This window comes from Anomalospiza imberbis, chromosome 4 (assembly GCF_031753505.1).
Source record: "Anomalospiza imberbis isolate Cuckoo-Finch-1a 21T00152 chromosome 4, ASM3175350v1, whole genome shotgun sequence".
NCBI classification, from domain to species: domain Eukaryota; kingdom Metazoa; phylum Chordata; class Aves; order Passeriformes; family Viduidae; genus Anomalospiza; species Anomalospiza imberbis.
Window position 1 is genome coordinate 14122355 of NC_089684.1, and position 10492 is coordinate 14132846.

Genomic DNA, 10492 nt, shown 5'->3' on the forward strand with positions numbered 1-10492 from the left:
ATGGCTGTCCCATCCTTGGAAATGTGCAAGGCCAAGTTGGATGGGGCTTGGAGCAACCTGGTTTAGCAGAAAGTGTCCCAGCCCATGGCAGGAATTTTGAAACCAAACGATCTTTGGTCTCCAACCCAAACCATTCTGTAATTCTATGATAACATTTTCCTCAAATAATGAAGAAGAATCCTGTACCACTAAAACCCAAAATGTAATTCTGTACATAGGTTCACAAAAAATGTCCTCTATTTTAATTTCCACTGCAGCAGAATCACACACTTAATTACATGTCTTAGCTGAATTTTTAAAACCAGCATATTAGAAACTCAAGCACTTACCTGATCATGCTCTGAGTCTTATTTAGTGCCTTTTTTGTAGCTCAGTAAGGATTTTCCTTCAAAAAGAAACAGGTGTGTTACCTCAGTCACTTCATTATTATAGGGGCTAAAAATATACATTTTCTATTTCAGCCCAGAATGTATACGACCTATTTTAAAACATTCAATTCTTTTAGCTTTATCCTCTTTTCACAAGCTCTACCCACCATCAAAGAGAACAAAGGCCCTGAACCAACCTGGCAATTATTATACTCATTTACTCCCATAGTTAACCACATAACCCTGTTTCGGTACCTACATGGCCCACCTTCAAGGATTTAGTCAGTTGCTTAGAGACCTGAAGACATCCCAACAAGAATAAAATGTTTTTTTTGGAGTTTTCCAACCAAGAATGCTTGTGTCTGTAATACATACAGTGTTCTGAATTGAGCCCATATATCTTCATTCAGAATATGCTAGGACCTTCCTTCATTTTCCAGCCTTAAATTGTTTTTTCTGCTTATGGACCAAACTGTATGCAAAACAATTCACCAATTAAATAAAATCACCAAATGAAACTGCAATATCCAGCTACAAACCTTATTCTGATTTTCAGATGACCAGGCTGTTTTTGCTAGCCCAAGGGCAACAAGAACTTTCTGTCTTGCACTTGTCATTTCAATGTGCTTGATAAATTGGACTGGACAGTAACAAGAAGCCGGAGCCTTTGGAATCTGGCTCTGTGAAAACTTCTAATACAGTAGAAGAGTCAAATAGTTGGCACTTTTGCAGACATACATCAGAAGAAACAATAGATATACTTCCAACATGACAGCGTTGCTTCATACATACATAACTGCAAGAGCAGTTATATGACTGTAACCTTAAGGCACTGTAAGTTTTGTTTCACAAAAAACATACTTATTTTCTCTTTCATAAAATAAATAATTTTGTAAACTGGTAAAAAAAATTGTACTGTAATAAGAATATGGACACTGTTCTTAAGTACAGGTTTTCTGTAGCAGGCGAGACACATCATAGCAATTCAGGACATCTGTATGTGAATATGCATGCTATTTCTATTCTTTTAAAAAAGTGACCAGAATATCACAGTAAACCATTTAAATGTGAGTGATTCCATTAAAAGCAGCTATCATTCTCAAAACCTAGAAAGTAAATGATTTTCTGCAGCTGTACATATTGTTACTGGTTTTGAGAACACTCGATATCCATGCTTTCTATCCTTTAAGCAGATTCCATTGGTCCAAGACTATTCTCTCATCTGTTTCTTGACCCTTAATCTACCTGATCTACTGATCTACCTACAGTAAGTTTTTTCTTTATCATTGTTGATTGGATGCAGGCCAGAGGCTTGCAGTTTAGCCTGAATCCATTGAAGTAACTGGAAATAGACTCTGGTGGGATTTGCATCAAAGACAAGGAATATTCACCATACAATAATTAAAAAGCCCAATGAGATAGAACACATTTACATGGTAATGTATTTGTACTGCAAGTTAAAATCTGCATGTTTTATGTTTTCCTGTAATTTTAATTTCAACTATATTATTCAGTAATTTCTCATGTAAAATATCCTTCCAGAAAGTATCTTTCAGTTTTATTAAATTTTTCATTAGCATTTGAAATGTCAGGTGACTCTGTCTTTTTCCCTAAAATTTATTTTCATATATAAAACGTTTATAGTTTTTTTTTAAAGAAAGTAACAAAAGTCGCTACCATGTCAGTAAAGGACCTGCAAGAGGTAACAAATATTTTCTGTAAAAGCATTATATTCTTCTGCATGCAGTTTTTTCCCACTGCTTCATACTAATCTTTTACATTTGCTATTGATTGTTTTTATTTCATATTTCCTGAGTCTAGCCATCTAGATTTTTGTACATTTCTTTTTAAAAGTACAAAATAAAAAAAAAGTTCACTCTTCAGCAAATATAGCTAAACAAGAAATCATTTGGAGTGTTTTCATATCTATTCTATGATGATGGAAAAGCAAGTCTCCAAAGAAACCAGAGCATTGGCTTCAGAGGCAAAGCCACAGAAGGAGAAAAAAATTACTCAAAACAGACAGAAGTTTAACTTGCATATGCTTTTTGTCAATGGATATGAACAAAGATTCCTATCATAATTTGAAAAGTATCAATTACTCAACTAAAATAAAAGAGATGCATTTTCATTCTGGAAAATTCTATAAGCACAGAAATTTACCATGATTTAATAATTAATTTCACAATTAATAAGGATTGAAATTCTGATGGACAAGCACTATAGTTTAAAGAACTATAGTAGGGGGATTTTATTCACCTGTACTAATTACAAAATATCCATTTTAAGTCTATCACACTGTAAGGAATATCCTGCTCTCAATTTTACCATTGTGTAGACAGACAGAGAATGGCTTCTCAGTCTTACTCTATTAAATATGTAGCAATTATATTAACCCTTTTAGGCAGAGACCTGTATTGTAGGGTTTTTTTTTTCATTTACTTATCTTAATAATTCCTAGAGTTTTCTCAGTGTTGCAGCTTTCCTCACTCTAAAATCTTAAGTGGTCCTTACTCTTAAATGCTTCATTTCATATATGTGCATATTACAACAATTCTAATTTGTTAATGTGCCAGTGTGAATCTAGAGTGAGGCAACTGCAAATGATCCGCCTAATTCAAAACTTACCATTTTTCCAACTTTCTGGAATGTCCCTCTTATTCCAAGAGTTCTTTAAAAAGAACATTAGGGCGGTAAAGGTGACTTCAGTCAGTTAGGAAGTCAAGTAATTTTTTGGGGAGATTGAAAAGAACTGAAAAATTGTCCAAGTCATCATCTGAGGCTGCTTCTGTTTTCTGCTAGGCAGATGGAGTAGGAGTCATTTATCTTTCTTTTTTAAGCTCTTCTACTCTATGCACTGGTGGGACAAATAAAATAAGTTTTCAAATGCCCCCTCCCTTGAATATGAGGCATCTTTCTCCTTTCTCGGGGTGTATGCTCTGTTGTTGAAGTATTTTTCATGTGCAAGACCTGGTTGTCTGGTTTTTATTTGGAATTTCTGTCACAGATTTGCTTTTTTTTTTGTTTTGTTTTGTATGCTGGTTTTTTGTTGGTTTGTTTGTTTGTTTGCTTGTTTGGTTTGGTTTTTTGTTTAACATGGATCTCGTTTGCCTCTCTTCATGGATAGTTAGGTCTATTTACTATCAGAGCCAAATTAACCTGACAAGCTGTCTTACATGAATGTCATTCTACCATCTACAATAAACATCAGCTTAAATTTATGAATATTTCTCATCTTTTCATACCACTTTAAAAAAAATCATTAAAATCTCTTTTGAAGGAAAGGATTTCAGTGAATAGATTGAGTACCAGAACTTTGACTAACATTACTTCAATTAAATCACAGAGACCTAAAACATGACTATCATTAAAGTTGCTTTAGGGTAGACACAGATCCAACACTGTAACCATTCTCTTGAAAACAGGAATAATTCTTTATTACCTTCTAAAGTTTCTACATCTTTAAATCAATATTTACAAGTGAGAAAAAGTATTCATTATAAAACTGTTCTACAACAAAAGTGATTTGACTAAAATGTATATGTGAATAGCAGTCTTTTCCTTTCTAGACTAAATGCAGCTTTCAGTCTTTCCCGTCTTTCTATCTGACCTTGCTGGCACTTCCTAGCACTGGGCTATTTATGAGGGCAAAACAGAAAACTGAAGGGAGAAAAAAAAAAGTTAAAAACCCCAACAACAACAAAAGAATATGTACTTTGAAATTTGGCTTGGTTTCTTGGCTGCCTTTGACCATCCACCTTCCAAAATGAAACTGAAGTATTTTGTTAAAGCCCGGAAAACATTATTTTAAACCAGATTACGGACTTTACAAATTATTCATTTTGATGACTTCCAAAACAATTATGAACTCTTTCACTTCTCTCATCAAACAACAAAAAACCCACCAGAAAAAAACCTCGTTCCACTTACTATGCAACACTACATAAAACATAGAGCGCTAAAATTATACTTGCTTTTTCCTAGATTTTAGTCCTTCTTTTCTAGCATTCCTTAGAGTAAAGCATTCCAGCTGTGGTAAATATTGCTCAGGCATGGATCTGCAATACATTTTGCACTTTGATATTCATAAACATATATTTCCTTCCAAGTTGAAGACATTTATCACAGTTTGACTGGCAGTTAGAGACACATTTTTCTAGAAAAAAAAAAAAACTATACATTTGGCTTTCTTTCCCACTGGTAACTTTCACTTGTAAGTAGATTATACTCCTTTTTTCTTTATATTTGTGGAATTTTTTCCAATTATTAGTATATCCTTAGACATATCCACTGCAAACTACTAGTCCAGTTCTTTTGCTTATTTTCTTTGGATGAAAATGTGAATCAAATTCTGTATCTTTATTCCAATAATTCAGTACTTCTTCAAAGAGCATCAAAGCTCTCTTTGATCAAATGGAAAATGATCAAAGACTAGGCTTGTTAGGAAAAAAAAGCCTACACAAAGTGGAGATTCTAGTGCTTTTTTTCACTTTTATCTTAGCTCCCTGCTTTGATTATGCATTTTATTGTATGAAGAAGGTTGATGGTAGAATAAAGTAAAACAGAAATAGAGGGCCAATGGAGGTGTAAGTATTACTGAAGTGCTTGACTGCTTCGTGCTCTTGTTTTCAGTGCAATGCTAGTTTCAGAAGCAAAAAGATTTATATCTCATTGAGAACTCCATTCTCATGTACATACATAACTTTCCACCTCAGGTTAAATAGGACTTTAAATTCCAAAAGGATCTGCCAGCAGGAAAATAATGACAGCTCCATATCCCTGATTAACGTAGTACGGCACAGGAGTCCCATGTACTCCAAGAGGATGGTGCAACTGTGTTCTGGTACTAATTGAACCATCAGCTGTAGTTCCATGGGTATTTTTGCACTCTGAACACTTGCATTGCAACTAAGGTGACTTGAGATGCTAACTCAAATATAGAGAGTTTGAGTTAGTGCTGAACATGAGACAGCTAGGACTGATAATGAATAAGAAGTTGGGAAGGGGATATTGTTATTTTCATTAATTTCATAATTTTCATTAATTATTTACTTGGTCCTGAATTAGGACCCCACATTTTTTTCTAATTTTACCTGAAATCAAAATTTTCATCATATGAACTGTACACAATGCCTAAATGCATATCCTACAAGGAATGCTGTAGGAGAGGATTAAAAGAATCCCTTTAAAATCATAATATCATCATATTTTTCAAGTGTAGGAATTTAAATTGCAGCCTTGGTTTATGCTTTTATATACTTGCCACCTATATCTGTATGCTTTCTTACTATATATTTTATTAAACCATAAACACAAAAATAAAATAATTTTGTTTTTCAGGGATATGTGTCAAAACAAAGTCTCCAGACAGGCTCAATCACATTCTGAGAATTAAATGGAAACAAGAAAACGCCTGATTTGTAAATCTTTATAATGTTAATGAAATTTAATTTTTTAACAAGTATTACCTAAAAAATCAAAAATTCATTCAATCCAGATATTCAAGAAGAAAAAAATCTTTACACTATTTACACTCAGAATAGAAATTTCCATTTCCTTACTCCCCTGCTCATTTTCCCCTCTCACATTTTAGCACCCCCTATCTACAAATTTCATATCTTTATCTAGTCAGCTATTTTTAACCCTGTACATTCACATTTTACCACCTTGACCACCCCTTTAACAGCCATCATAGAACTGATTAATTCTATCCTAGGACATTCATCAGTAGGAAACAGTGAGTAAAACCAAGTGGGTTTATAGATATACTGTTGGAGACAGACATTTACAAGGAGAATTTAGACTCTTTTCTCAGAGGTGTAATGCAAATTGAACTCATCACATCTTACAAGTGCATTTACAGAAAGAAAAGGCAGGCAGTAAATCCAGCAAAGAAGGTGTACCAAAGAGAGGATTAATGAATGGAAGCTCAAATTAGAAAAACTCAAATTGAAAATGAAGCAGAAATTATTAACAATGTTTTGTATGATTCACTATTGTAATGTATTAGTAAGGAAATTTCAAATTACTATGCAGTTCTGAATATCTTCCCACTACACCTACTGACTACTTTTTGAGAAAATGGCCTCAATCTAGTCATAGCAGTTTTTGGAAAAAATCAGGGATGAGTGGTTTATATGTGAAACACTTTAATATACAGAAGTCTACCAAAGGTATTCACAGGTAGAAAAACCCCAGGGAAAGTGTTAATTTGGTAATAAGTGGAGGGAAAAAAAGTGACAGGGGATGTTGAGAAAGCTGAAATGTTTCTTGCACATTTTTACATCAGTCTTCATAAAAAGAGTCAAATGGAAGCATGTAACTGCCTGAAAGGTAGTTTAATTAAGGGTAACAAAGAAAGTAGTACAGTGTCAGCCCAGAAAAGGGAAGGAAAAGTTAACAAGGTAATGGCTACATGACAAATTTTCAAAACCTTGAAACATGATGGACTTTTACCTGAGATGCTTATAGGATGATCCGAAAACTCATAGAATCATTCTCTTTGTGAAATCATCACAGCGGATTTAAATGCCAAAAGAGTGAAAATTAAAAGGGTTAACAAATATAGAAAGTATAGTGCCTATAGAAAAAAAAAAACCCAAAAAACTAAAAAAGCAAGCAAAATGGAACTAAAAAAATATAACCAGCTTATGCTTAGTTCTGAGAAAAATCTGAACAAATCATTTACAAATATTTCAGAGGCAATATAGATCATATTCTTCTATGTCATAATACAAGCCCATAAGAAGCCAGAAAGTTCAAATGGATTTAATTTCTAGATGGTAGGTGCAAAACACCTTGGATAATTGTAGATAACTGTAGCTAGAGAGCAGTTAGCATAATGAAATTCAGAGGACTTGGGGGGATATACAGAAGCCTATATTTAGTTAGAATCCATTCAATGACTTCATTAATGCCACGGATAGTGGGGCAGAGGATGCTTAGTGAACCTGCATGAAGATAAGGGAGATGGCACCTAAATTGCAGGACCATGTACAGGTGAAAAACTGGAAATTTGTGCAAGACATTCCAGTTGTCCAACAGCAGCCAAACAGATACAGGATAAAGAGGACAGGATGTAAAAGAGCCACCTAGGTAGCAGATCTGAGTCTAAATACCTGTCCCTGCTGTAATTATCAGGGGCACAGCTTTCATGAATTGAGCAGCCTTGGTTACTGCAGTCTATGAAAGATGGGATTTAACTGGATACAGCTTAAAGAGATGATCAATAGGTGGTCAGAGGTACAGAAAACATGGAAAGAGAAGACTGAACATCTTTTTAACATAAAGACAAAACTGAATGTGGATGTGGGATAGATTTTAATTATGTTAAAAGCTGTGGAACAAAAGGAAAATAAGTTATTCCTGCATTACACTAGCATACAGGACAAGAATAAACAGGCCTCACTTACAATAGAAAAGGCAGGATATTAGGAAAAAAATTAGATTAAAAGGACTGATGTGATGTCACAGGTTGAGCAGTAAACTAATGGAATTTCCACTACTGGAACAATTCACAGTCTAGGCAATACCCAGGTCTGCATAAAGCTGAAAATAATATTGTTGATATAGGTGAAACTGATACAGCTGATGTAGCTGATACAAGTGGTAATCCATGAAAAAACCTCACAATATGTAGGAAAATGATGTTATGGAGGTAGAGTCACATCAAATGCGTTTCAGCTTCTACAACAGGTAAAGGCTGCAACATCCTTTGTAAGGTCAAATGCCATTGTATAGCAGTTTAAGCAACACACCTGATTTTCATATGACATTTCCAAAGAACAGGAACTTTAAAAATGAACATATAAATTCATATTAAAATACCCAGAAAAAAAGACATCCATAGGGATCATTTTTCAGCCACAGTTCCTAAAGCACTGGATTCACTCATTTATATTTTATTAACTGAAAATAATTTAGTTTGAAACAGTTGAGTTCATTAAAAACTGGTTTAGAATTACTATTCAATAAACCAAGATTTCAGAATTCTTAATAAAACTGGGAAAGTTTGACTTTGAATTTCCAAGTACCAAAAACATAAAGAGTTTATTATGCTTTCTTCTAAGTTTTTTGCTGAAGAATTAAAAGACTTGCAAAGTTGTATATACACTAACTGCTTGACACAAACCAATTCAGTATGATTGAAGAGATATTCTACGGGGGCTTGCATTAAAAATGCAAATAAAATGAAAAAGGTGTGCAAAGAAGATTAAATGATGACCAAGTGATTTTTTTTTCCAAGTACGTACTTGACAATCTAGCAAACTCAATTATTCCTCCCAATCCACATTTCATACTTATATACACATAAAACCCATTGTCTAGTGCCCTCAACGGTTTTCCAAGTTGTTATTTACAGATTTTCGAGTTGACAGTAATGTAGCCGTAACTTTTGTTGGACTTCAGTTCATTAGTCTGTTCCTCCCTATGGTAATTTCATTATGTCTTCAACCTGCATTCTAACTCCCACTGCTACAATTAGTTGTGAAATTTAAAGCTACCAGATTGTAAAGTTATGCTACCTACTACCTACTACCCAAGGGTAATTTAACCATTAATTACTGTAGCACCAGCTAACATTCCTCCCATCTAGTGAACAAGATCCTTAGAGCTCATAAACTTTCCTAGGTGAGTACTTTGTTGATCTGAGTCTGAATGTCCACACTAATCTCACAATGAATAACAGGCCTTAAATACACCCTTTAAATTACCAAGTAATTTCAATGGAAATAAAAATGGGAGAGCTGGAATACATATAACACCACAGAAGAGTCTCACAGAGAACAGGACCTCTGTGATTCTGGTTGTTTTTATTTGGCTGCATTTGTCCATGGATGAAAAACCTGAAGGGGTCGTATACTGAATAAACACAAACATAAATTCTGCTGTTCAATTCAGGGGGACTATACTCACAGAGCATAACTCTTTGAGAATTGGATCTTTCAGCAGTCAAAGGTAGGGGAAATAATGGGAAGGCCTCTTGTTCACTGTTCTGATGTCACTGTTCATCGTCAACACTCACATAAAGCTTGGGGAGTGGGGGGTTGAGAGGTGCTAGTGACTTGGGTTTAAGCTCTGTCATCTTGTAGTGTTCACAATCCCACATAATCCATCTCAACTCTTCTGTTTATAGAAAGAAAGTCTAGGAGCAGGAATCAGAAAACCCAGTGTCAGGCTGATCAAGAGGAAGTGATGACTGAGGATCTTGTATCTCTTGAGCACCTAAATCAGGACACTAATCGGTAGCAGCTGCTTCTGTAAAGAAATGCAGGCTATTTTTCCAGACAGTAAAGTACTTCTTGAACAAAGAACCTCATGCATTTCTCAGGCTTTTTTTGCTTCTAAGATATTCTTTCCTGAAGCATCTTTTAAAGGATTTCCTCTGTGTGTGGATATATATGTGTGTGTATATATATATATAAAATTCCAAGATGCTCTTTCTCTATTAAGTGACTGAACTTATTCTTAATTTCCAAAGAAGAACTAAAGGATCTAAATGCAGGAAAGATGCAAAAGGGCATAATTTCTTTACAGCAGAAGAAGACTACTAAGCACCTAAGTTGCACTACACAGAACTCACTTATACACTACCACAAAACATTTAATTTTTCATAAAACAATTCACTGCCTTGTGTTTTATTAAAAAAAATATTTTCTCTAAAATTGGTGGCTCATGTACAAGGCCATTCATCAGCTCATTCTGTAGTTTGATGTCACTTGAGATAATTTTATTTTTCATTCTGTCCCACTAGTGTAGTTTTCTGTTTGACTGTATTAGCATTGACATTTTCTTTGTAAAGATTTTTTCTTCTTCTTTTAGAACTTGATTGGGAAAGTTTCATGGAGTTTACGCAACTTTTATCTCAAGAAATATGTTCTGATTTATATTGTGCTTATTCTGTTGCTGACATTTGGTGACATTTTCTCTTTTGTTGACAGCTTTGTACTTCATTAAAAAGTAGGCTACTCAAGTGAAGGTGATTAATTTGCTTTGACCAGCCTTTATCATATCCAGCACATAAAGTACTCTTCTTACTGCATTCCTGCATTAGCTTTCCTCTCTGATTTCTTTTCTGCGCTGTGCTTTTCTCTATGCCCCCTTTGTGAAGTATTTTCTTCAG

The 10492-nt window shown here is 34.4% G+C and overlaps 1 long non-coding RNA gene across 1 annotated transcript in view; it reads right to left on the reverse strand.

Annotated features, from left to right (window-relative positions):
- LOC137473355 (uncharacterized) overlaps positions 1–389 on the reverse strand; it is a 34924-nt gene extending 34535 nt beyond the window's left edge. The window contains exon 1 of the long non-coding RNA XR_010998711.1: positions 330–389. This is a non-coding gene — a long non-coding RNA (uncharacterized lncRNA). The remainder of the gene's footprint in view (positions 1–329) is intronic.
- Between the last annotated feature and the right edge of the window lie 10103 nt (positions 390–10492).